The following is a 25,485-nucleotide window of genomic DNA, read 5'->3' on the forward strand; positions in this document are numbered from 1 at the left end:
AACATCTTTAAAAAATTTTTATGTGTATGAGTGTTCTGTCTGCATACCACATGGGCACAGTGCCAACAGAAGCCAGAGAGAGCATCTGATTCTTTGGAATTAGAGTTACAGATGGTTGTGAGGCACCATTTGAGTGTTGGGAATTGAACCTGAGTCTCCTGGAAGAACAGCCAGTGCTCCTAACCCCTGAGCCATCTCTCCAGTCCCTATTTTCCAAACAGAGTCTTATGTAGCCCGGGCTCATTCCAACTCATTATTTAACCAAGGACAGCCTAGAATAACAATTTATCCTCCCTGCCCCACATCCCTAACGCAGGCTGGACACACACTGCCATGACTAGTTTACATGGTGCTAAAGATGGAGCCCCTGGCTTCAAGCTGGGCAAGCACTCTGCTGACTGCATCTGTTCTTTATTTGGGACAAGGTTTCTGTAGCCCAGGCTGGCCTTAACTTGCTATGCAGCTGAGCATGACCTGGAACTCCCGATCCTCTGGCTTCTGCCTCCCACGTGCTGAGATTGCAGACACTCACCACCAAGCCTGGCTCCTTAGTGACAGGCTTTACTCTGTGGCGCTTCAGTAGCAAAAGCTCCCTTCTTCAGGGGTCCATCTCCCCAGGCTTCCTGCTTCTCCATGCTCTTTCCTGCTGCGCCAGCTCTGGAAGATGACAACTTCTGTCTGTCTCCCGATCCAAGCCGTCCCCAGTCCCCTGCAGGCACCTAGCAGTTCCCAAGGGATGCAGAACTGAAGGCGGCTTTAAAACACACCTTTCCTTTGTCCCTCCTGCCACTGGGTGGACTCAGGGCCATGGGGCGTGTCCCCGAGAAACCAGGCTACTTAAAGCAGAACAGGGGGTGGGGGGTTTCTTGTTGATGAACAGCTGCCTACTGTGTCCAAAGGGCTGCCTTGTCTTCTACAAGGAAATGGATGATGGGAGATGTCCACAGAGAAGAGATGTTGTCTGGATGCTGAGAGATGGGTGGCTCAGTGGGCAGAGTGCCCAAGCTTGCGCCCCAGCATCTCCGGAACAGTCAGGCACAGCGGTGCACACCCACACATCCCAGCAGAGACAGGAGGACTCCGGGCTCACTGATCCAGCCTGTCCAGCAGAATTCATGAACACCACGTCCAGTAGACACCTTGTCTCAAAAAATCAGGTGGAGTATGGTAGAGAAAGGGACACCTGATGTCAGCTTCTAACTTCCATACAAGTGTACACACTGCGAGATACAAAAGGAGTGGGTGGGGGAGGAGGAGGAAGAGGAGAAGGGTGGGGGAGGGGGGACAAATTTTATTCCTTGTATCAAGTTGAGAAATCTCACTCTCTACCTCATTTAACAGAACTACTAAGCAAAGGATGCCTGTAACCATCCAGGGCCTGGGAGGACTTCGGTGGTAATGTCCTTTTAAGGGATGAAGCCCCTGGGGCTGAGTAGTGGGTGGGAAGGGGCTTTGGGGTAGGATCTGTCTAGTCCTGAGCTGTGTGACCTCAGGCTGTCCACCTGTACATTGTTAGTCTGGGGGAAGGGTCATGGAGCTGAGCTGCTGTAGCAGGGAACATGGAGGTCACCGTGGGAAGTACTCAGCATACACTACTTATTGTAGTGGAGTGTCTCACTGGCATTCCTTCTACACAAGCCTGCATAGACCCTGTGGGCTTCCTGGAGGAGGGGGTGTGTGATTGCATCTGGTGGCCTGCCCTCCCCACCTCCAACACCCTGTTCAGCACAGCCCCACGCCCAGGTCATGTGCCGTCCTTCTGCCTGCTGGTGAGTCAGCCTGACAGCCGAGTAGATGGGAGCACGGCAGAGTTTGGCACTGTTGTACTTCTCCAAGCAGCTGCCTCAAGCAAAGGTTAAGGCGTTGGGTTTCTACCTTCCACCCTTATCCTGAAGGCAGGGCCATGGGAGCCTGGGCTGGGGCCGTCCCATCCCCGATCACCATTCTCTGGTTATGCTCTGGGCAGATGGTGAAAGTTTCTGTCACTCAGAGATGCTGATTCCAGAGCTTGGTCTTACTCTGCTGATGTGCAAAGATTCATGGAGGCTCTGCAGTCCCTCCATGATCAAGCCTGTGTGTTTCTCAAACACAGGGGCAGACTGTCCTCGGCTCCCATTGCATGGACTGTCCCCAAAGGGTCGACCTGGGCAGTGACCTTCCCTGCAACGTGTCATTTCAGCTGTGCCAATGGTTCATTCTCACCTGACCATTTATTAAATGGTGTGCTGTGTGGCCTGTGATACCAGCTCTGGGAAGGTGGAGGCAGGAGGACCAGAGATTCAAAGCCAGCCTCTAGACAGTTGATCAGCTGGGCTGCACATGGTATGACTATTGGGATACCTTTCTAATTAAATTAATAATTCATTTTTATATGCACATGTATAGGTGTGTGTGTGTGTGTGTGTGTGTGTGTGTGTGACAGAGAGAGAGAGAGAGAGAGAGAGAGAGAGAGATGGGTGTAGCTCAGATGGGCCTTTAGCTTACTCTAGAGTCCCGGAGCACAGGGATTACAGGCTTGCATTACCAGGCCTGAGTTTTGCTGCTCCTGGTTGAGACCCAGGGCTCCGTGATCGTTAGGCAAGCACTCTGCCAAAGAGCTCCATCCCTGACTCCTCACTTGTTTTTAAATAGGGGTGTTAGCACTCAAAAGCCAAATCAGTATAGTGTCTGCCTCTTTCCTGGCCTCTCACAGGCTCTGTTCCCTCTTCCCCACAGGTGCTCAGTGGCCTGTCTTCTGAGAGGTCACTCTGTTCTCCTAGTCCATGTGACCATGACTGTCCTCCCCCACCAATGCACAGACACTGACCCCCACCACTTACTGTTCTGTTCCTCCTTTTTGTTGTAGTGGGTTCCCTCCCCCCCCCACTTAATAATATGTCCTAGAGATCGCTTTATCCTGGTACATAAACAGTGGCCCAGATGCTCTTTAAGGCCGTGTAAAGCTCTGAGTTGGTAGGGATACGTGTCATTTTGACTAGTCCCCTTATGAATGGACACTTAGGTTATTTCCAATACTCGAAATTACAGACTATGGTGGAATGAATCATGGGGTGTTGTGGTGTGGGTGGAGTCTAGAGCGTGGCTGCTCGGAATAGACCAGAACTAGCATCTGGGAGAGCTCCTAGAACCACTGTACTGTTGGCTCTATCCTTGTTTCCAGATCCGCTGGGTGGGATCTTTTCCCTTTTATTCAAGGCATCGTCCCATGTTTCCCAGGCTGGCTTCCAATGTACTAGAAAGCTGAGGGTGGCCTAGAACCTCGGGTCCTCCTCCTGTCTTTACTTCTGAATGTGTGCCCACCAGCATGCCCAGTTTATGCAGTGCTAGGGTATGGAGCCCAGGGGCTCATGCATGCCAGGCAAACGCTCTACCAACCTAGGGAAGTTATGGCCTCTGGGATCTGCAGATTAACATGACGGCCAGGGGACCTGTTTACACACTGAAGTTGAAGAAGCTGAAAGACAAACTCCTAAAAGTGGGGTTGATGAGCTAGGTGCATATATAATTTTGGCAGGTATAGGCAAATTGATGCTAGAGCAGGTAAGGGTTTAGCTGAAGGAAGTAGGCCATAGGAAGGGGAGACTACTAGGTCTCCAGGATCTCTGTCTGTCTGTCTGTCTCTATCTTTGTCTGTCTGTTTCCTGGCCTCCACCCTGTAAGCCTCTCTGTGCATAAACTCCTATACTGCTTTATGATACTCTGACCTTGTGTGTGGGCCCAGCCAACTGTTGGGTTGAGGACTTGTCTGCAGGACTAGAGCCTATAACTTATCTGTTTTCCCAAAGATCTTTTGTAATGTTCAGAAAGGCAATCCCACACAGCCTGGTAGAATTTATAGTGTTAAGAGATCTTGGGGATCAAGGCTACCATTTCACGGGTGAGAAAAATCATGCCCAGAGTGGACAACAGGTGGCCTTCAGCTTTTAAGTATTTAAAACAGTCAGATTAAGGGCTGGAGTGATGGCTCAGTGGTTAAGAGCACTGACTGCTCTTCCTGAGGTCCTGAGTTCAATTCCCAGCAATCACATGGTGGCTCACAACCATCTGTAATGAGTTCTGATGCCCTCTTCTGGTGTGTCTGAAGACAGCTACAGTGTACTCATATACGTAAAATAAACAAATAAATCTTTAAAAAAAACAGTCAGATCAATATTTATAAGTAGTCAGCAACCAGCTCAGTGCAGGTCTCTGATCCTAAGGAAGAGGAGGACAAACATGCAGCAAGTGCCAGCCAGTACATACCATGGGGCAATGAGTTTGTTGCTGATCTAATGTGGTTCAGGGAAGTAAGGGATGGTCACAGTGGAGACAAAGCCAGAAAAGATGCTGGTTTGGTTTTGGTTTAGCCCAAGCAGGGAACAGGGATTGAGACCTGGGCTCACTCAGCACATGTTTTATGTGAGAAGCCATGCATCGAATATTTGCAGGTTCATAGTCTCTGTTTCAAATGCCCACTTGGACCCTTTAAGCACAAACACAGTCCCAGATGGTAGGTAAGCGAGAGACCATGAGCCAATAAAACGTTATTTATGGACGCTGAAATTTGAATTTCATATTGTGTTCTCTTGTCATGGAACTCTTCTGAATTTTCCTCTGAGCCATCTGAAAATGTAAAAACCATTCTTAGCTCACAAGCTGCATAAACCTAGTGGCGAGGCTGCATTTGGCTGGTGGCCAAAGTTTGGGACCCCAGAAGAAGAGGGGGTGGGAATTAGACAAGAACGGGGTGCAGTCGGAAGGTGGCAAAGCAGGAAGAAGGGGATCAAAATCTCTACTCCACCCCCCCCCCCAGTTCCTACCGACTTTGGAGATGTCTACCTTGAAACAAGAGTCTTCCCCCAAGTCTGGGAAGAGCTTTTTATCCTTAGCAACAATTTCTCAGAGCTGGGGAATGGCTCTGTCAACCAAGTGTTCCCTGAGTGGTCATGACCACATGAGCATGATCCCGGAAACCCACGAAAATGCCAGGCTTTCCCGGGGGGCCAGAAACAGACAGACTCATGGAGTTTGCTAGTCTAGCCAAATGCAGCTCCTGATTAGAGATTTAAAAAAAAAAAAAGATAAGGTGACAGACCTGCAAGATGGCTCTGCAGATGCAGGTGCTTGCAGCCAAGCCTGATGACCTAAGTTCAATCCCTGGGGAGAGATTAAGAAAGATAGTTGACCTCTGGCCCTCACACATTCACATATATACACATGTGTGCACACACTAACACACATGCACACACACTTGCATATACTAACACATTCGCCTTCACAGATGTCTGCACAGTAACACGCACTCACATATGCTAACACACACCTACACATATGTGTACACAGAGTAAGCTGTAGGGCAGCATGTCTCAAGTCTGCCCCGGGTGTTTGTAGTAGGGTGGCCCACTCAGGGGTTGACACTGTTCCCAGCACCAGGGTTGTCACAGTGAAAGGAACACACGAGCTTCCTCTCATGTCAGTGGTAGGTAATGGAACAGTATGTCATAGCTAAAGAGACTATGACAGGAGACAGTTTTCCATCTGGGTGGATAGTCCCTTCCCAATCACACCATGATTCCGAGGGGACATGGGGATCTTTGTACTGGGTGATTATGTAAAAAAAAAAAAAAAAAAAAAAAAAAAAAAAAAAAAGTGGTTCTTAGCCTATGGGCCATGATCCTTTTTGGGTGTGGAACAACCCTTTCAGAGGGGTCGCCTAAGACTCTCAGAAAACACAGATATTTATGTATGTGAGTACACTGTCGCTGTCTTCGGACACACCAAAAGAGGGCATCAGATCCCATTACAGATGGTTGTGAGCCACCATGTGGTTGCTGGGAATTGAACTCAGGACCTCTGGAAGAACAGTCAGTGCTCTTAACCACTGAGCCATCTCTCCAGCCCTACTTTATGATTCACAACAATGGCAAAATTACAGTTATGAAGTAGCAATGAAGATAATTTTATGGTTGGAGGTCACCACAACAGGAGGAACCATGTTAGAGGGTTGTGGCATTAAGAAGGTTGAAGACTTCACTTCGAAGTATTTGTTCAAAGAAAATGAAGATTTAGACAGTTGTGTTGGTATACAACTTTAATACCAGGATTTGGAGGCAGAGGCAGAGACAGAGTCAAGTGGATCTCCAAGTTCAAGGCCAGCCTAGTCTACTTTGTGAGTTCTAGCCAATGGCCGAAAAGTGCAACTCTGTCTCAAAACAAGCAAGCAAACAAACAAACAATAAATAAATGAAAGAAAGAAATACAAACAAAACTCTTTATTCTAACTCATCTGAAAAGAATATTTTACAAGTAAGTATCTGTCCCAGCCCACAGTGTAAACAAACTAGATCATCCCCGGGGCAAATGGTCAACACTTTCATACCGTGGAATACAACTCAGCAGGAAAGAGGACTGGGCCCCAGAGCCACAGAAAAATGCATACATCCCTAAGCAGAGTGAAAGAAACCAGATGGCAGAAAGTTCTCGCTGAGCCATGTGATTCTAATTATGTGACAGGCAGGACTAATCTACGGTGACGGATATCAGAAGGATGGATAGGGCTTTAGGCAGGGCTGGAAGGAAACCCCAGGGGAATTTCTGGGGCAGTGGCAATAGTCTAATCTTGCTGCGAGGAGTTCGCAAACAGGTCCAGAGTCCAGCAACATCCTCTAAGATCTGTCCCTTCTACTGCAAGTAATAAGCCTTACCGTAGCAAAAGCCAGCGAAACCTGCAAAGCTGGTGGGCAGAGGCAGCCGGGCAGAGGCAGCCGCGGCGGGCTGTGCATGCTGCGGGCTTGGATCAGAAAACAGGTGATTTTCATTTTCTTCTCTCTGCCCCTCTGGGTTTTGGAAGGATTCAGAAACCGTGCGCCCTTATGACTCCGTAGACCAGGAAGAAAGCTTCCGAAATCACGTGACCCGTGTGTTTATGGAAAAGAACCCGCGGCTGCTTTTCTGCGTCTGTTTAGTCTTTGCAGAAACAGCTTTCTCTCTCCCTACCCCCACTTCTGTTTTTCTTTTTTTGTTCTGTTTTTTGTTTTGAAAGAGTTTTATCCTCCCCCCCCCCCCATGGAGCCCTGGTTGTCCTGGAACTCCCTATGTAGACCAGGCTGTCCTAGAACTCAGAAGGAAGGAAAGAAGGAAAGACGGAAAGAAGCAAAGAAACAAAGAAGGAAAGGAAGAAACCAGTGAGTGGTTGGGATCATTGGCTGCTCTTCCAGAGGACCTGAGTTTGGCTCAGCACCTGTGTTAGGCAGCATGGACCACCTCTCATTACTCCAGTTGTGGGAGATTCCATACCCTCCTCTGGCCACATGTGGCAAATGACAAACACACACACACACACAAGTTGAAATAAAACAAGTCTTTAATGAAGGTTAAAAAGCTAGGCACGGTGGTTCATGTCTGTAGCCACAGCCCTTGAGAGGCCCGTGAATGCCATGGGACAGAGAGAGACTGTCTTTAAAATTTAAAAAGGAAGAAAGAAGGGAAAATAAAGCAACAGTGGGTAAGAGCACTGCTCCTTCTAGAGCGGCGGTTCTCAATCTCTGGGTCTCCTCCCTTTGCCAGGCCCCTGTCTCCAAAAACATTTACATTACAATTTGTAACAGCAGCAAAATTACAGTCATGAAGTAGCAACAGAAATTATTCTATGATTGGGGGTCACCACAGCGTTAGGAAGGTTGAGAGCCTCTGCTCTGCAGGATCCAAGTTCAGTTCCCAGCACCAAACACAGCAGCGTGCTACTGCCTGTAGCTTCAGTTCTAGGGGATCAGACGCCCTCTTCTGGACTCTGCAGGTACTGCACGCATCGCACACGCATGAAAACTGAAGGAGTGCTCGGTGATAGAATGCTAACGTTCACGATTTTCATCTCACACATATACTCACACATAGGTACATACATACACATATACACACATATACATAATACATAACATGCACACACACATATACACACATACATACACACATATACATATATACACATAGATGCTCATACATATGACATATATATACACAACACATATACATACATACATGCATATACACACATAGACACAGATACATACACACATAGACACACACATATATACACATAGATACATACACACCTAGACACACACATATATACACACATGTACACACATAGACACATATAGATACGTACACATACACACAGGGAGGGCTCTCTCAGCCCTTTTGTTTGCTTGCTTTCTGCAGCTCTGGGGATCAATTCCGGGTCCTGTGCCTGTCAAGCCAGTGCTCCACACCTAAGCTGCAGCCCAGCCCTTTCCACCACTGGATAAAGCCGACTCCCTCATGAAGTCCTCCCTGATTTCTCTTTGAGAACTGTACTTCTGCCAAGCTCATCCCCAGGCCTAGAAGACAGGACACTTTCCTTGGCTCCCTTACTGTCATGCCCCTGCCAGGTCCCCTGGGCTGATGAGGAACTGAGAGGTGACCTCACAGCCCCTGTGGGGTAAGAAGGCACCCAGAGGGATTTTCAGAAAACCCCGCCACCCTGAAAAAGGTCAGGCTCTTTGTTTTTCTCACAGGACCATGGAGCCCCACCTGCAGCTATCAGGCACAATGGGGCAACCTTTGGCCCACTGCACAGAAGTTCAGCAGAAGCTCAGAGTTTATAAGTGTGGGCTGCAGAATAGCCCAGAGCAGGGAGCAGGCCAGTGCTGGTCCCAGGCCCCAAATTGTGGGCATAGTGCCTTACTGTTCTAGAAGGCAGGAAGGACTTCATTTGCTATGAACAGTGGATATACTGTGTGTGTGTGTGTGGGGGGGGTGTTTCACTACGAAGCCCCATACACCTGCCTCTCTGCCTGCCTCTGTCTTCCCAGTGCTTGGATTAAGGGCATGTGCCACCAGGCCTGGTTTTCGAGATGACAGGCACATGCCACCAGGTCCAGCCTTTCCTTTCTACAGCTCGCCTCCAGGTTGGAGAGGTCTCACTGAAAAGCCTAGCTGCTGTCTATAGCATGGGGACAACAAAGGCACAGTGGGGTCCCAGGTGCCATTTGTAGTGTGTTCCTGGCAGGGCTTGAGATTGGAGGGTGTCTGGAGAAGCCTTCCTCTGTGCCTTGGTTTTGCCTTGTCAATATCTGCAGGAGAACCCCCCCCCCCCCCAGGCTCTCAGTTCCTCTACTCCAGAGAACAGAGGGGTGTGGTGGGGAAGTTAGGTGACTTGCATATGAAACAACCCTCAGACTTCAACACCTCCATCTACCTGGTCCTGAAGCCAGACACTCATTGAGATGGGTCAATATATGAATATATGCCTCTTTTGGCATCTCATCGTTAGAATGTTAAAATAGCACAGGAACTAAGCAATAAGATGGGTGAGGAGCTTGAGCTCAGAGCCACCACTGCCCCCAGCTTCCCCGCTACAGGGAGGGCACAAAGTCACTACTTCCAGTGGGGTCCAGAAGAGGGAGGAGGCACTGCCTTCAAGGTAGTGACTTCACAACACAATGTAGAGCATCAGGTGTGTGGTGGTGGGCAATGGGGCCGTAGGCAAGACATGCCTTCTCATCTGCTATACAACTAACGCCTTCCCCAAGGAATACATCCCCACTGTGTTTGTCAATTACAGCGCCCAGAGTGCGGTTGATGGGCGCACCATGAACCTAAACCTGTGGGACACTGCGAGCCAGGAGGAATATGACCGCCTCCACACCCTTTCCTACCCTCAGACCAACGTCTTCGTCATGTTTCTCCATTGCCGGTCCACCCTCCTATGAGAACGTGAAACACAAATGGCACCCGGAGGTGTGTCACCACTGCCCTGATGTGCCTATCCTCCTGGTGGGCACCAAGAAGAACCTGAGAGCCCAGCCTGATACCCTACGGCGCCTCAAGGAGCAGGGTCAAGCGCCCATCACACCACAGCAGGGCCAGGCGCTGGCCAAACAGATCCATGCTCCGCGCTACCTCAAGTGCTCGATACTGCAACAAGATGGCGTCAAGGAGGTGTTTGCTGAGGCTGTACGGGCAGGACTCAACCCAACGCCGATAAAGCGTGGGCGGTCCTGCTTCCTCTTGTGATCCTGGCATTCGACTTGGAGGCTGTCCCTTGTACCCCCACCAATTGTGCCTTGGTGCCTTGTCTGCCCCCAGCTGTGTCTTAAGGACTCTGGCACCCCTTGCCTGGAAACTCCTTGAATGCATTTATTCCTTAAGGAGGTGCCCAGGGAAGGAGGCTTTAGGCCCCACTCCACTCTGCTTGGGAATACCAATTATTCCATGAGTTCATCTAAGCCAGGCCGACCCTTCTTAGAGGCCAACCCAGTGCATTCCTCCAGCTCATCCGGCTTTCCACAGAGTTGTTGCCTGATGTGATACCTTCTCTCAAGACAGGGGCTCTAACCTCTCTCTGCCTTAGCCCTTGCAGTAGGATCTCCAAGATGCTCTCTCCCTCCTCTGGGGGAGGAGCCACAGTATCCTGAGAAGAAAAATGTGCTGCAACCTGCCCCCAAGTGCCTAGGATTTTTGTGCCTGCTGACTGACTCAGGCCCCGTGCTCCTGGGGGCCTTTCCTACCCCCATCAGCATCAATAAAGCCTCCTGTCTCCAGTGGGAGGAGGATGGGTGAGGGTTCTGCTTATGGATGACCAAGGAGTCAAGGTTGACCTTGGCTGTGTCTTCCCCGAGGATGATGGGCCTTCTTACGATCAGACAGGTTGGGAGGCAGCTGCCCACTCATTCATCCAGCGCACCTTTGTTAAGCACTCTGTTGGTTGGTATTCCATCCCTGTAACAGAATAAGAGAGACAGAACAATTTATAAACAACAGGCGGTGCTGGTGTCTAGAAAGGACCTCCCTGTTATGTCATCAGAGGGCAGGAGAACAAGAGAGGGCTGCATGTGTTTTATGTCTGTGTTCGTGTGTGTGTGTGTGTGTGTGTGTGTGTGTGTGTGTGTGTGTATGTGTGTGTTTATGTGGAGGCTTAAGGCTAACATTGTCTTCCACCTTATTTTCTTATCTGTGTGTGATAGACTTTTATGCTTGGCCCAGGGAGTGGCGCCATTTGGAGGTGTGGCTATGTTGAAGTGGGTGTGGCCTTGTTGGAGTAGGTGTTTCACTGTGGGCCTGGGCTTTAAGACCCTATTCCTAGCTGCCTGGAAGCCAGTCTTCTAGCAGCCTTCAGATGATGAGGTAGAACTCTCAGCTCCTCCTGTACCATGCCTGCCTGGGTGTTGCCATGTTTCCACCTTGATATTGGATGGAACTTCTGAACCTGTAAGCCAGCCACAATTAAATGTTGTCTTTATAAGACTTGCCTTGGTCATGGTATCTGTTAACAGCAGTAAAACCCTAAGACACTGTGTGTTTGTGTGTGTGTGTGTGTGTGTGTGTGTGTGTGTGTGTTTCTGTCATATGTGAGTAGAAGCCCAGAAAGGTCAGAAAAGAGCAATGGATCCCCTAGAGCTGGCATTGGGGGTGGGCTGGCATTCAGGTCTCCTACAAAATCAGCAAGTACCCTGAACTGCAGAGCCATCCCTCCAGGCCCTACCTGGAGAAAGTTTTGAGACAGCATCTTTCCTTGAACCTGGAGCTCACTAATCCTGCCAGGTTAGCTGGCCAGAGAGCTTCAGGGCTTCCGGTGTCTCCACTCACAAAACTCTGAGTTATAAATGTGCATGACCATACCTGGCTTTTTACATGGGTGTCAGAGATCCTGAGTCAGGACCTTAGGCACGTCAAACCTGAGCCATCTCTCCATCTGTTTTATTTTCCATTTGTTAGTTTATTTGTATTTTGGAGACAAAGTAGCTTTGAACTCCTTATGGAGCTAAGGATGACCTTGGATGCCAGAGTCTCCCTGCCTCCACTTCCTGGGTGCTGGGATTATAGGCCTGTGCTACCACAGGCCATTGAACTTTTATGACAAATCCAGTCTGTGGTCTAAGTCCCTCCCACAAGAACATCCTAAGTCCCTGCATGAGCACAGAATCTTCTGGAACGATCTCCTCTTACAGACAGGGCCAATACCCTAGGGATAAAGATTCCAGCACAGGGTCTTTGGAGGACACACACAAAGGGAACAGGTCTTTCAGCACAGAACAGGCCAGGATCTGTTAACAGTAGACAGAAACCCCCTGCTGCATGTACTCAGTGGAGTAAAAGCCCAGGAGACATCTGCTCCATTACCATGACAATCACCGTCCCCATTTACAACACGCAGGAACACAGGCCCCAGACATGAAGTCACACAGCCAGCCAGAGGCCAAGTGCTGATCTGACTTCTGATTTCATAATTTCCAAGTCAGCTGTGTCTGCCACATCAGGCTGGAGAGAGGAAACACAGCCACGTGGAAATGACCTCACATTCCTCCTGCTCCTCCTCAAAGCCAGTTGATGGAAAGGAGTCAGCTTGGATTGTGTCTAGCAGTACATACTGTGTGGTCCACAGCGGGGAGATCTAATTCACAGGTCATAGTAGTTTCTGAGCTGGGCTTCGGAATCAGAGTAATGAAGGGCCTTCTTTCTGAAGGGGTCAGTGGCAGGCATTTAAAGGAAGGAAATTGTGGATAGGAAAGCATACCGTGGATGCCTGAATCGCTGTGTATCCCCACATCCTCTGCCAGACACAAAATTTCCTTCTCCTTCTTTATTTATTAGATGCTAGTGGCATAGGGAAGGAAGTCTGGTTAGCAAGACTTGACAGCTTTTGTAGTTGCAGCTGAAATCATTAGCCCCCCTGGCGGCAGCACCAGGACCTCCAGGTCTACAGGCAGGAGATACACATGAGGATGTAGTAAAAACAAAAACAAACAAAACAACAACAACAACAACAACAAAAACCCAACCAAAAACAAAAACAACAACAACAAAAAAAAAACCCCCGCTCTTGGCAAGAGCTTTGACTCACACTCAGTTCTTCTGGGACAAATGAAAATGCCAGGAATCAGGGATGGATTCATCACTGGGAGCAGTTTGTTTTTGAGAACTCAGCCCCCCACCCCCACCCCCTCGCCCTCACGTGACTGTCCTTCTTTATTAGGTTGGGAAATTTGGAAAGCAAAGCCTTCTGATGATGTCTGCTGGGGTTGGGGGTTGGGAGGCTGGGTAGTCTCCAGGATTGTTGTTTGAGGTATGCACAGGTTGATATCTGCTAGAATGTTCACTGGGATTACTTCTAAATGAGAGCCATTCATTCAGTCTCTCATTCATTCATTCACTCTATGATGGATTAAAGTGTTGGATTCTGTGGTTACTACCTGTGTAAGAAAAAAAAATGTTTACTAGGAGCCAAGACCAGAAAAAAATGTGGTTTTCATAAAGATTCAAAGAAAGGAAGATCTTCCTCTCTCCCTTCCTCTCTCCTTCCCTCCCTCCTCTTTGCTTAAAGCTTAGCGACCACAGCTGGGACATTGTTTTTGTAGATAAAGTTTTATTGAAAACCGGCCACGGTCAATCACATCCAATCGATCTTGACAAAATAGAGCTAAGTTGTGGAGCAGGGATCCCAGGTCCATGGAATAAGAATTGTCTGTTGTCTGCTGTTCATGGAAGTCAGTGGCCTCCAATCCAGCATAAAAGAGATCAAGGCTTTGAGGGTAAGAATGCTTGCCACCAAGAGCAATGACCTTGGAAATGGCTTCAGCAGGCCTTTCTCACTGGCCACATGTCTACACAAGACAACAAGAAAACCAGAAACCTCTAGTCAAACTCTGTCTCCAGAGCCTCCTGAATATGCCAGCCTTTGCCAGCCTTTGGTCAGGTGGGCATAAATCTATACACAGAGGGCTCTCTTGCTCTCCTGTGGGTGGACTGGAAGTACTTGTTCACTGATACACAGGGAAACAGACACAAGGAAGCTAGATGGGGAAGCTGATCTAAAGAACAGGAGCCATGGCTTCCAGCACTGGGGAGTGGAAGTGTAAGCACAGCTCTCTAGATGAGGGTGATCTGACCTGACCCACTATAACCAGTGTAAAGCACTAAGTTGGTTGGTTGATGACTGGCTGGTTCCCTATAGTGAGATCCTTTCAGTTCAGGCTGTGTGGCTCCACCCACAGCATCCAAGGTCATCCTGGAGGTCACCAAAGGGGTAAGATGAAGGGTATATGGGAAGGCTTCAGGGCTTTGGCCGAGAGGGCCAGGCACATAGGTCACCATGGGCCTCCAGGAACTTAAAATACAGTTCTGTGGCTCTGTCGACCCGCAAAGCACTCTGGGAAATGTAGTCCTTAGGTGTGCTGGAAAAGAAAATGGCCTGTGATCTGTACCAGGTGTTTCAGGCCCGGGATGGAACCCTAAAATGATGCTCACAGACAGGAACAGAAGTGACAGACACACAAGAGAGAAGATACTAAGGGAGAAAAAGGAAGAGACTGCGGGTGCTGCGTCTTTGACATAAAAGCAGAAACACACGGTACAGCACTAGGTCTTTCTCACTTTTGTATTTTCCCTCATGTCTGTTTGAATACACATTTATCTAAACAAATGTATGGCAGATGGGCAGAAAGAACACGCTTTAAATACACCCGAGTGGGTGTCTGTGGAGGAGTCAGGACTCTGAGGAGTAGAGATGGGAGAAGGCAAAAATAAGATGTGAAAATCAAACCAAGCCAAGGCTGTATAGTCCGAGCTGCAGCGGTGGGCTGGGGCGTGGCAAGGGGTTCAGGAGGCGCCCAATCAAAAGACAGGGGAGAAGCCGAGTGGTGGTGGCCCTTGGCTTTAATCCTAGCACTGGGGAGGCAAAGGCAGGTGGATCTCTGAGTTCAAGACCAGCTTGGTCTCCAGAGTGGGCTCCAGGACATCCAGGGCTACACAGGAAAACCCTGTCTCAAAACAAGCAAGCAAGCAAGCAAACAAACAAACCCAAGAGAGACAGGAGAGAGAGCTAGCTGTAGCTGAATGGGAGAGGGCTTGCCTAGAATACAGGAAGTCCTAGGTTCAACGGGGGTGCGGGGTAGGGGAAAGAGCAATGTGCTGAATAAAAATTATATCCATCGTGGAAAATTTGAGAAATGTATAAAGAAGAAACCAATACTCATAATCCACTCTGCAGATGTGACTGCTTCTTTTAAAAAACAACACAAAACCAAACCAAAACGTACGTGTGTGTGTGTGTGTGTGTGTGTGTGTGTGTGTATATATATATATATATATATATATATATATATATATATATATGCACCATAGCACACCTGTGGAGGTCAGAGGACAACTTGCAGGAGTCAGTTCTCTCCTACCGTGCGGGGGGGCCTGGGGACAGAACTCAGACCATCAGGCTTGGCAGCAAACGCCCCTGCCTACTGAGCCTTCTCCTCCCCCCCAACCCCTACTCGTGATATTTTTATAGAGCCCCTCACTGTCTTTCCTGCTTGGATCTATGGTGCGTACAGACCTGTCCACGTATAATTTATTACATACCTCTTCCCATTTTCCCATGTCTCACCACCGTTTTCCCCATTCCACTGAGTATTCTTTGAGCAGATGGTCCAGTGGTCGAATGGTTTCCAGGCTGACACGTACTATACTGAGTTTAACTGTTTGCAGACTTGAACTTGCAGGTTCTTTCTGGTGTGGTGACACCATGATGGCCATCTTTGGTAGCAGATTACCTGGATAGGTAGTTATTCCTGCTGTTTATATATAGCCAGACTGAAAACTATTTGGTTAAAGGGCATGGATCCAAGTGTTATGTATTTATTTTTAAAGTTTTGGGGATATTTTAAAATTGGGAAATAGAGAAACCTTTGTACCCCCACCCGCATCCCAGATAGGGTTTCTTTGTGTAACAACCCTGGCTGTCCTGAAACTCACTTTGTAGACCAGGCTGGCCTCTAACTCACAGAGATCCACCTGCCTCTGCCTCCCAAGTTCTGAGATTAAAGGCATGGGCTACCACATCTGGCTGAGAAACCTTCCTTTAAAAAAAAAAAAAACAAATGCTTAAAGAGTAAATGTGGGGTAGGCAAAATGGCTCAGTGGGTAAAGGAGCTTGTTGCTAAGCCTGACCATTTGTGTTGCTAAGCCTGGATCCATGTGTGGAAAGAGAGGAGTGACTCCACAGCTGTCCCCTGACCTCTGCATGCATGCTGCACCATCATCCTCCCCTCCCCCCAATAAACGTAAACAGAGAAAACAAGAACGGTCAGTGTAAGTGATTATTATAAAGTGAGTTCACACGAAGCACATGTACACACTCCAGTCCTGTAGCACGCCCCAGAGGCAACCCAAGCTCGCTTTACCTCTCATCGATGGCTTTGCTATCTGCCTTAGTCATTGTGATAAAGCACAGTGACCAAAGCAACTTAAGGGAGAAGTGTTTGCTCTGGCCCCCAGTTCGGTGTGTAGTTTTCCATGGAGCAGAAGTCAAGAGGGCGGCAGCAGGAAGCAGCTGGTCACGCTGGATCCACAATCTGTGCACAGAGAAGAATGCAAGCCGATGTTCAGTGGGCTTTCTCCATTTTACGAAGTTCAGGATCCCCTGCCCACGGAGTGGTCTCTCCTACAGTCAAAATGAGTCTTCGAAAGTCTGTTAACCCCCCACAGTCATGCCCAGAGGCCCACCACGTTCACAGTTCACATTGTCTACACCATCAAAGTGTGTGCCGTTGGCCATCTGTACATCTCAACTCTGTACGTGAGTTTACGTGTCCCATGATTTTTTTTTTTTCTTTTGAGCTTCATTTTGGGCCATCAAGAGGGCTCAGTGATCCCTGGGAGTGATCAATGAAAAAAGAGAACACCCACAAGTCCTCTAACGCTAAGTATGCATGTGCACACACACTTTATCTGGGCTCTCTCCCAACAATAGCTTTGGCCATCACTCACCGTGACAGTGTCTCCCCTGGGCCTCAGAATTGTGTGTGGAGTTTTAAATCGACATCTGTAACAGCCAAGCTTCACTGTCAACATGATTGGATTAAAAGCAGCCCGGCATACTCAAGCGGTCCACGTTGGATCCGTCTGTGAGGATATTTCCACAGAGGGCTGATTGAGACCTGCCCTCAATGTGAGGGTCGTTGTCTTAGGGACCAGGAAACTGGACCAAGTACAAAGGGGTGAGAAGATGGGACCAGCATAAAGCCGGAAAGGAGAAAGGCTGTTTTACACTGGCAATCCCATCTCGGTTTCCTGACCACCACCCGTGTGAGCAAACAGCCCCATTCTCCTTACTCTGTGCCTCCCCTGCTGGGAGGGACCAAATCTCCTCAACCCCAGACCCAAGTAATCCAAGGAAATTCTTCACCTAAATGCTTTCTGATCAGGCATTTCGTCAAAGCATCACAAAAGCAGAAATACAGAAAGCTGGTGTCAGGGTGTAAGGTTGTTGCAGAATGACCTGACCAACTGCTTCCTGGGCTTCAGAACTGGTGTGGGAAAGAATGTGGAAAAATTGAGAGCTGTGGTCAAGAGAGACCCTGGAGTCCTGTTAACAGCTTAAGAGGCCTTTCTGTCCCGACAGCCGATAGCAGTGAAGGATGGTACAGACTATGCTCATGTGGCCTCAGAGGGAAACATAGTCAGTCAGAATCTATCTGGAGAGCGTACATGTAATCGTCCCAACAAAGAATCTGGGTATGTTCTGCTCACCCTTGAAACCTGAGTCAGGTTGAGCTAAAAAGTAAGGGACCAATAGGTTTAGTAGAGGAAAAGTCAAGACCAGCAAAGCAGCCAGGGTGTGGTGTGGTCACAGTTTACTGGCTTTTAGTCCGATTTATAATATGAAAGAGAACAGAAATGGAGAGGAGAAACAGACAGACCCACAGAACCCCCGCAGAAACAAAAGTTGAGGAAATAGGAATTCAGCTCCAATTGTTAAAAGAGTAGAACATTTAACTGGGAAACCAGGTGCTGTCAGGGGAAAGGTGACTTGAGGTAAGACTTTGTTCATCTGAAAGGTCAAAGCCTAACAACGCAAATTCATTTGAAAGGAGAGTTCTGGAGAAGAAAGAGCCTTAGGGTGATCCAGGGGAGGAAAGATGTTTACAGAAGGGCTTTCCCAAGTCCAGCTGCAAGAGTCACTGCAGCTCTATAGACAGGCTACATCTTCAGCTGACAGCAAGCGCCGCAACAGCATCCTCGTGAAGCTGTCTGTGCACACATGCGAAATGCAAACATTCCAGGCCCAGAGAGGTTGGCACTGAGGTTCTGGAAGGTTCTGGAAGGTCATTAAGTCCAGGCAGTGCATGATGAGGCCAGAATTCCTGCAGGGATGTCCTCATGGCCTTTTCACAAAACCGTGAAGGTGAAAGATGTTAGAGATGCTGAGGAAAAGCTATAGAGGCTGAGTGGAGCCAGCCCATGTGTTCTCAGGTGGCAAAGGGGGAAAGGGCAAGCTAGTCAGGCCTGTAGGAGCCCAGTGATTCCCTCATGAGTCCAAGGTGCCAGACATGAAGCTATAAGCTATCTGGGGTTGGTTCTCCTGGGCTTCAGTCTTTTTTTGGGTGTACCCCCAGAACTTCATTTGAAATGGGGATGTTTATCCTGTGACATTGTATGCTAGACATGTTACTTGATTTTTAATTTTACAGGGGTTAACAGTTAAGAGTGTGTCTTGAGAGATGAATCAGTGGTTAAGAGGTCCCAAGTTCAGCAACCAAGATGGTGGCTCACAACCATCTGTAATGAGATCTAGTGCTCTCTTCTGGTGTGTCTGAAGAGAGTGACAGTGTTGTCACATACATAAAATAAATTAACCTGAGAGAGAGAAAGAGAGAGAGAGTGTGTGTCTTGAGGCTCAGAAGGTTAGGGATGTTAAAGACCATGGGGACTTTTGAAGTTGGACTGAATTTCTTTTGAATTTTAAGATTAAGATTCTAGCCATGATCCTTTGGGGGATTACAGTGGAAATTTATGGTTTAAAAATTTTATGCTGGACTGATGAGTCAGTGGGTAAAGTACTTGGTGTGCAAATTCACCAACCTAAATTAGATTCACCTGAACCTACAGTGGAAATAGAGAACTTACTCCTTGTTCTTTGGCTCCCACAGGTATACTATGGCAAGCTTGTGCTCACACAGGATATCACACATGTGTCACACATGTGGACACACATGCGCATAGGTGCCCACATACTAACAATAAAGATGATAACAAAAGTGATATGTGTTGGGAACTGAGTTTTCAGGGGATGGACTTGGGAAGGTTGATCTTCACTTTCGATCTGGCTCACAAATGAATGTCAGTGAGGTAAACAAACCTCTGCACATGCCTTTAAGGATGTTTCTAGAGAGGGTTGCTTGGCAAAAGATTTCTCATGCTCAAGATGTGCTATAGCTTCCCATGAGAGGCCACCTTGGAGAAAGGGAGAAAGCCAGCTGAGGCCAGCCTCTCCTTTCTCTGCTTCCTAATCTGCCCAGGTATGAGCAAGCTGCCCATTCTCCTCACCTCTACCATGAGGAACTGTGTCCCTTCAAACTGCGAGCCAAAATTAAACTGTCCCCCTCTAGGCCGCTTCTGGTCAGGCATTTGGTCACGACAATGAGGCAAGTTAACTTTTGTTTGTTTTGTTTTTACAGAGAGATAGAGTCTCTTTGTGTAGTCCCAACTGTCTTGGAAGACCAGGCTAGCCACAAACTCATAGAGATTTATTTGCATCTGCCTCCTGAGTGCTAGGGTTAAGGTACATGTCACCATTGCCAAGCAAGGAGAGTTAGTTATTACAACATCTATGATATTCAAAGTGGAATTTCCCAGCATCCTCTTCATCTAAGCTGCCTGGCTGTGGTAAACATCTCTATTCCCACCTTAATCTTCCAGGGGTCCAGAGCCAATGCTTGGAGTCATATTAATTCTAAACTTTCAACTCTAGGTTCTCAGACAGTCCTGTGCACTCAATCCTTGGAGCACCTACAGAATCAAGCATCCCATTCTGTCTGCTCTGTGGTCACTCTGGTCCACAGTGTGTCTTGCCTGAACTACTTACTGCAACACCTTTCTCCCAGTCACCTTCTTCTGTTTACCCTCCAGAAGTCTCTACCCTGGAAGCCACAGGGGGACCCTGTGAACTTTGGTCACATCATAACTCTTCTCTGTCCAGGCCTTTTGTGGCTTCCACCTCTCTCAGAGGAAAAGTCTTGCCCCCTCAGTTGAGAATGTGTGTCTGCAGGTACAGCATTCACTTGGGCATTCATGGAGGCCAAAGATGGACAGAAGGATGTCTTTATTGTTCTCCACTTACCTTTTGGGAAGGGGTCTTTCATTGAACCTGGAGCTGAGATTTTAGCAGGTTGGCCTGGCCAGCCAGTCTCTGAGATCCACCCATCTCTGCCTTCCAACATTGGGTTCCAGGTGTGTCCTGCCATGTCTGGCTTCTACACAGATGCTGGGGATCTGAACTCAGGTTCTATAGCAAGCACTTTACCAACCGAGGCACCTACCAATCCCAGAGGTCCAGGTCTTTAAGATCATACAGGGCTCACACCTCTTCCCTCCCTTTACACAGCTCCTCCTACTGTGATCCAGAGGCTGAAGTTTCCTGCACACCAAGGCCAGCCTCTGGGCTCCAAACCTGCTGTTCCTGCAGCTGGGCCCAGACAGCATCTGCTCCAGCTTTACTGGCCTTTTCAGAGGTAAGAATGTTGGTGCTAGCTCACATTCTCACATCTGATGTTCACTGTTCTCTGTGTTGAACAATTAGGGTGGGATTTCTCTTAAGCTAAAATCCAAAGTAGGTACTTCAATCATTCATTCATTCACTCATTCATTCACCCATTCATTCACTCACTCATTCAATCAATCAATTATCCATTCATCCATTCATCCATTCAATCAAATGTCCACCCATCCATCTATCCATCCATCCATCTATTTATTCAATCAAATGTCTATCTATCCATCTGTCCATCTATTCATCCATCTAAACATCCATCCATCCATTTGATCAATGTCCATCCATCCATCCATCCATCCATCCATCCATCCTTCCTTCCTTCCTTCCATCCATTCAATCAAATGTCCATCCATTCATCCATCCATTCATCCATCCATCCATCCATCCATCCATCCATCCATCCATCCTTCCATCCATTCAATCAAATGTCCATCCATTCATCCATTTATCCATCCATTCATCCATCCATCCATCCATCCATCCATCCATCCATCCATCCTTCCATCCATTCAGCCACCCACCTACCAACCCACCTGTCTGGCTAACATTCACTTCCTGGTAATGTTTGTACACAGAGGTCACAGCTTCCACAGGTCACTGGCAGCATCTAGGAGGTGAGAGGTGGTGTGGCATGAATTTGGGTTCAGACATTGGGGTGGTCAAGTTCAGGGCATGAACGGAGACACATGAGAGGCTTCTGGTTTCTCTCTTTGAGGATCAGATCATCTTTCCCAGAATTTTCTTTTCTTGATGGCTGGTTTGAGGTATTCTGTTGGCCCATCTTGCTACCCATGGCTACTGGAAGCTTGGTTCCTCATATCTGAGTGTCTTAGTCATGGTTTCTATTCCTGCACAAAAATCACGACCAAGAAGCAAGTTGGGGAGGAAAGGGTTTATTCAGCTTACACTTCTACATTGCTGTTCATCACCAAAGGAAGTCAGGACTGGAACCCAAGCAGGTCAGGAAGCAGAACCTGATGCAGAGGCCATGGAGGGATGTTTCTTACTGGCTTGTTTTCCCTGGCTTGCTCAGCCTGCTTTCTTATAGAACCCAGGTCCACCAGCCCAGGGATGGCACCACCCACAATGGGCTGGGCCCTTCCCCATTGATTACTACTTGAGAAAATGTCTTACAGCTGAATTTCATGGAGGCATTTCCTCAGCTGAGGCTCCTTTCTCTGTGTTAACTCGAGCTTGTGTCAAGTTGACACAAAACCAGCCAGTACACTGAATCACCTACGCCTGCCTTAGGCTGCTCGTGGTAAGGCAGAAACATAAGCTTCAGTTTAGTTTTATTTCTTTTTTTTTTTTTTTTTTGAGACAGGGTCTTACATTGCACTTGTTATGTATTAGGGATAATTCCTAAGCCTCCTGCCTCCCCGTTCCAAGTATAGGCCAGTACCAGCAGGTATGTATGTATGTATGTATGTATGTATATATATACATATATATATATATACACACACACACATACATATATTTATATAGATGTGTGTGTACATACATACATACATATATGTACGCATATATTTATACGCACACTTTTTTTTTTTTTTTTTGAGACAGAGTCTTACTATATAGCCCGGATGGCCTTGAACTCATGGCAATTCCCTTGCTTCTGAATTCTAAATACTAGGATTAAAAGCATGTGCCGTCATGCCCAGCATAACCTTCATATTGGAAAAAAATGTTACTATTTGTGACTTTGCACATTAGCAAGCCTACATCCCAACTGACATAGTGACCCAGTTCAGGTTTCTTCAGAGCCTTTTTTCTCACCTGTGTAACAGGGTGACAATAGCCACAGGGCAGGGAGGCAAATCTGATGCATGTCTTAGTAATGTCTGTTGCATAACCAAGAGCAGAAACCCTGGTGTTGGGTCTGGGGTCCCAGTGTGAAGAAGGGGTTGGGGATAATTGCAGCACAGCCAAAAAAAAAAAAAAAAAAAAAAAAAAAAAAAGAGGGGGATAAAAAGGTAACTATGTCCTTAAATCACTCCATTATCTTTTCAAAAAGGCTCCAGGAACAGGGTTTGCCTTTGAAATTTGGGAGGCAGCTGCTGTGTCCTAAGAGGCATTTGGAGAGGGTGTGGCTGTTTGTATGCTGGGAAAACTGTTGGCTCTTGTCAAAGTTGCCACGGGGCACTGCTGGGAATCTGATTTTGGACTTGGCAGTCCTATTTTTCAAGCTTTAGATCCAGGAATCAAACTGGGGGGGGGGGGTGATGGGGGATGGTACCAGACTCGTAAACGTATGTCCCTACATCTGCGGAAGCCATCAGCAGGCCATCAGTCCGCGTCCTCTAAGAGAAGTTAAGAGGTGGGGACGTGTCTCAGTAGACAGAGCACCTGCTTAGCATGCAAGGAGCCCCAGCACTGCATAAACAAGGAGTGGTGGTCCACGCCAATAATCTTAGCACTCAGGAAGTGGAGGCAGAAGGATCCGGAGTTTAAGGGTCATCCTTAGGTACATAGAGAGTCTGAGGCTAGCCTGGGGTATATGAGACCTTGTTTCTGAAACAGAAAGAGGGGAAGGGCAGAGACAACGATGGTGGCTATATGGTTCAAACTGGTGTGTTATTAATAATTGTGCTGATACAGCAGACCTGACCTGGGGCTGACTCCTGAAATCCCTAGCTCAAACTCATCCAGGGATAGAGAGCACCAATAAGGGAGGGAACAAGTGTCAACTAAAGTGTTGTACCTAGAGGTCAGGACTATTGCACTGGACTCGCTTAAGTCATAAAGGCTATCTTTTTTTTTTTTTTTTAAATAACACCAGAGTTCCAGAGACTCCACTTCTGAAGTTCATTAACTGAGGAAGTCAGCAACATCCAAGATAAGAGGTACTTTCCCATCTGTCATTTTGCATCTGACCATTGCACATTCAGCAGTGACCTTCCTCATGGTCTCCAGAGGGCTGCCAGGCCTCCAGGCCTCACCCAATTAGAATAGTTCAGAGTCAAGGGAGGACCAGGAAGCAATGTAAGAACTTTGGATATACCGAGCATTTTAATCTACGCAATAGCTCTGTGATATAAGAATTTCCTATTAGCCCAGATCGGAGCCTTGAAGCTCACAAAGACCTTTGCATGAAGTCACACAGTTGGAGAGTGGTAGGGTTTGAACCCAGGTAGCTGGTCTCTAGATCAACCATGTCTGAAGGCTAGAAAGGAAGGCAGCTACGAATGGATGTGCTAAACATCTCCCTCTTTTTTCCTCCAACCTGTGTTTGCACTAGCAGGATTTGGCAGACCACGGAGCCCAGACTTAATGTGATATCTGTGGTTGTTGTGTGACAAAATTTTTCCTGGTGCGATACAACAGGCTTGTCTACTCTCTCCAGCTGGAAAACCCAAAATTACAGATACCACCAAAGTCCAGTTTGGTGAACCAAGGAGCTTTATTGGGCTTTTTACAGGAATATGGAGGAGGGATTACTTACAGGAGCAGAAGTGACTCAAAGACAGCTGCTTATCAATGCCCATCTCAGCCCTGAGTGTCAGCTCACAACAAACTGGGAACCTGGAGCACAAGGCACAGCCTACAGAGAAGCTCAACAGGTTGGAAGGTGGCCTTTCCTGGTGTCTCAATTGTCTAAATCCCTTCCAGGCAGCTCCGCTGGTTTCTGCTTCTTCCAGGCTGCTGGTCTGAGTCGTTCCCCCCCCCCCCCCCCCCCCCCCCCCCGGAAGCTTAGCTTCTGTTACTCTCTGGGGGATTTTCAGCTTTTACGCTTTACTGTGGCCAGGATAGTCCAGTGAATCAGGTTAGTTTCAGGGACTTCCTGAAGCTATGTTGAAGAGCTTCTTTGCAGGATAGAATGTTTCAGTTTCAAGCCTGTTACACAACAACCATGCTTCCTCCCATCAGAGCTTTACAGAGCTTTTGTCATGGACACTCTGTCCATCAAGTGGGCTTCTTCTGAGCGGTTTCTACTGAGACAGTGGGAGTAGCCTAGGTAGGACTTTCTGGGACAGAATCAAGTTTTGTTCTGAAGCAGTGAAGCTGAGCCTGTGTGTTCAGCACCCGCCTGAGTGGTACAGCTATCTGTCCAATTCCCAGGTCAGGGAAGACTCTCCTCTCTTAAGCAAACTGTTCAGTGATGAACGGGAAAGAGCCCCTACTTACTCAGCACATGGTCAGGCTTAGGAAATGACCACCCCTAAATCAGAAACTGGTGGTTTCCTCCTTCTGCATTTGGGATGGGGTAAAAGACTCAGCCTTAGTTTTGCTTTCTTCCTTAAAATTTATCAGTATCACCATCATTATCATCAACATCCTCATCATCATGTATGTGTGTATGAGAGAGAAAAGGGGAGGGAGAGGGAGTGAGAAACTTGCTTGCGGAGCTTCTACCTTTATGTGGTTTTGGGGAATCAAACTTGGGTAGTCAGGCTTGGTGGCAAGAGCCTTTACCCCTTGAGCTGTCTCCTCAGCTTTTGTTTTTTTTTTTTTTTTTTTGTGCTTTTTGTTTTGTTTTTGTTTGCTCTAAATGATATGTTCTTCCAGACAGAGCTGTGGGAGAGGGTCTGCAGAAGCTTGTAGTACCTGGTAAAGGAATAAGCTGTCTGCTGTCAGCATTTCCTCTGGCAGAGGCAACACTTGTGTGACAGCCACCCAGTGGTACTTCCCAGCGAGGTGCATGGCAACAGAGTCTAAAATTGTCCCTGAAAAAGAATTTTCCTGTCACAGTATCACCTCCCCTCTCCCTGAACAGGGAGCACTTTCACCCTCCTCCCCCTAGTTCTACTTTTAAGAACACTCCCAGCCACAGCCTGCTGCAGATACTGCCCCTATAAGGATCCCGGAGGGGAGGGCACAAGAGGTCACAGCTGAACCAGGCAGAAGTCAGTCTGTCCAGCTGACTGACAACACCCAAGTGACATGTGACAAACTTTTCCAAGGGGGATGAAACAGATTCA

General features: G+C 47.8%; 1 pseudogene across 1 annotated transcript in view; it reads left to right on the forward strand.

Moving 5' to 3' along the window:
- LOC308427408 (rho-related GTP-binding protein RhoG-like) overlaps nucleotides 1-10,035 on the forward strand; it is a 31,272-nt pseudogene extending 21,237 nt beyond the window's left edge. Inside the window, exon 2 of the transcript in view lies at nucleotides 9,468-10,035. The product of the transcript in view is annotated as a rho-related GTP-binding protein RhoG-like (transcript). The remainder of the gene's footprint in view (nucleotides 1-9,467) is intronic.
- The last annotated feature ends 15,450 nt before the right edge of the window (nucleotides 10,036-25,485 follow it).

The sequence above is a fragment of the Micromys minutus genome (genome assembly GCF_963924665.1).
Source record: "Micromys minutus genome assembly, chromosome: 11".
In the NCBI taxonomy this organism is placed as follows: Eukaryota; Metazoa; Chordata; class Mammalia; order Rodentia; family Muridae; genus Micromys; species Micromys minutus.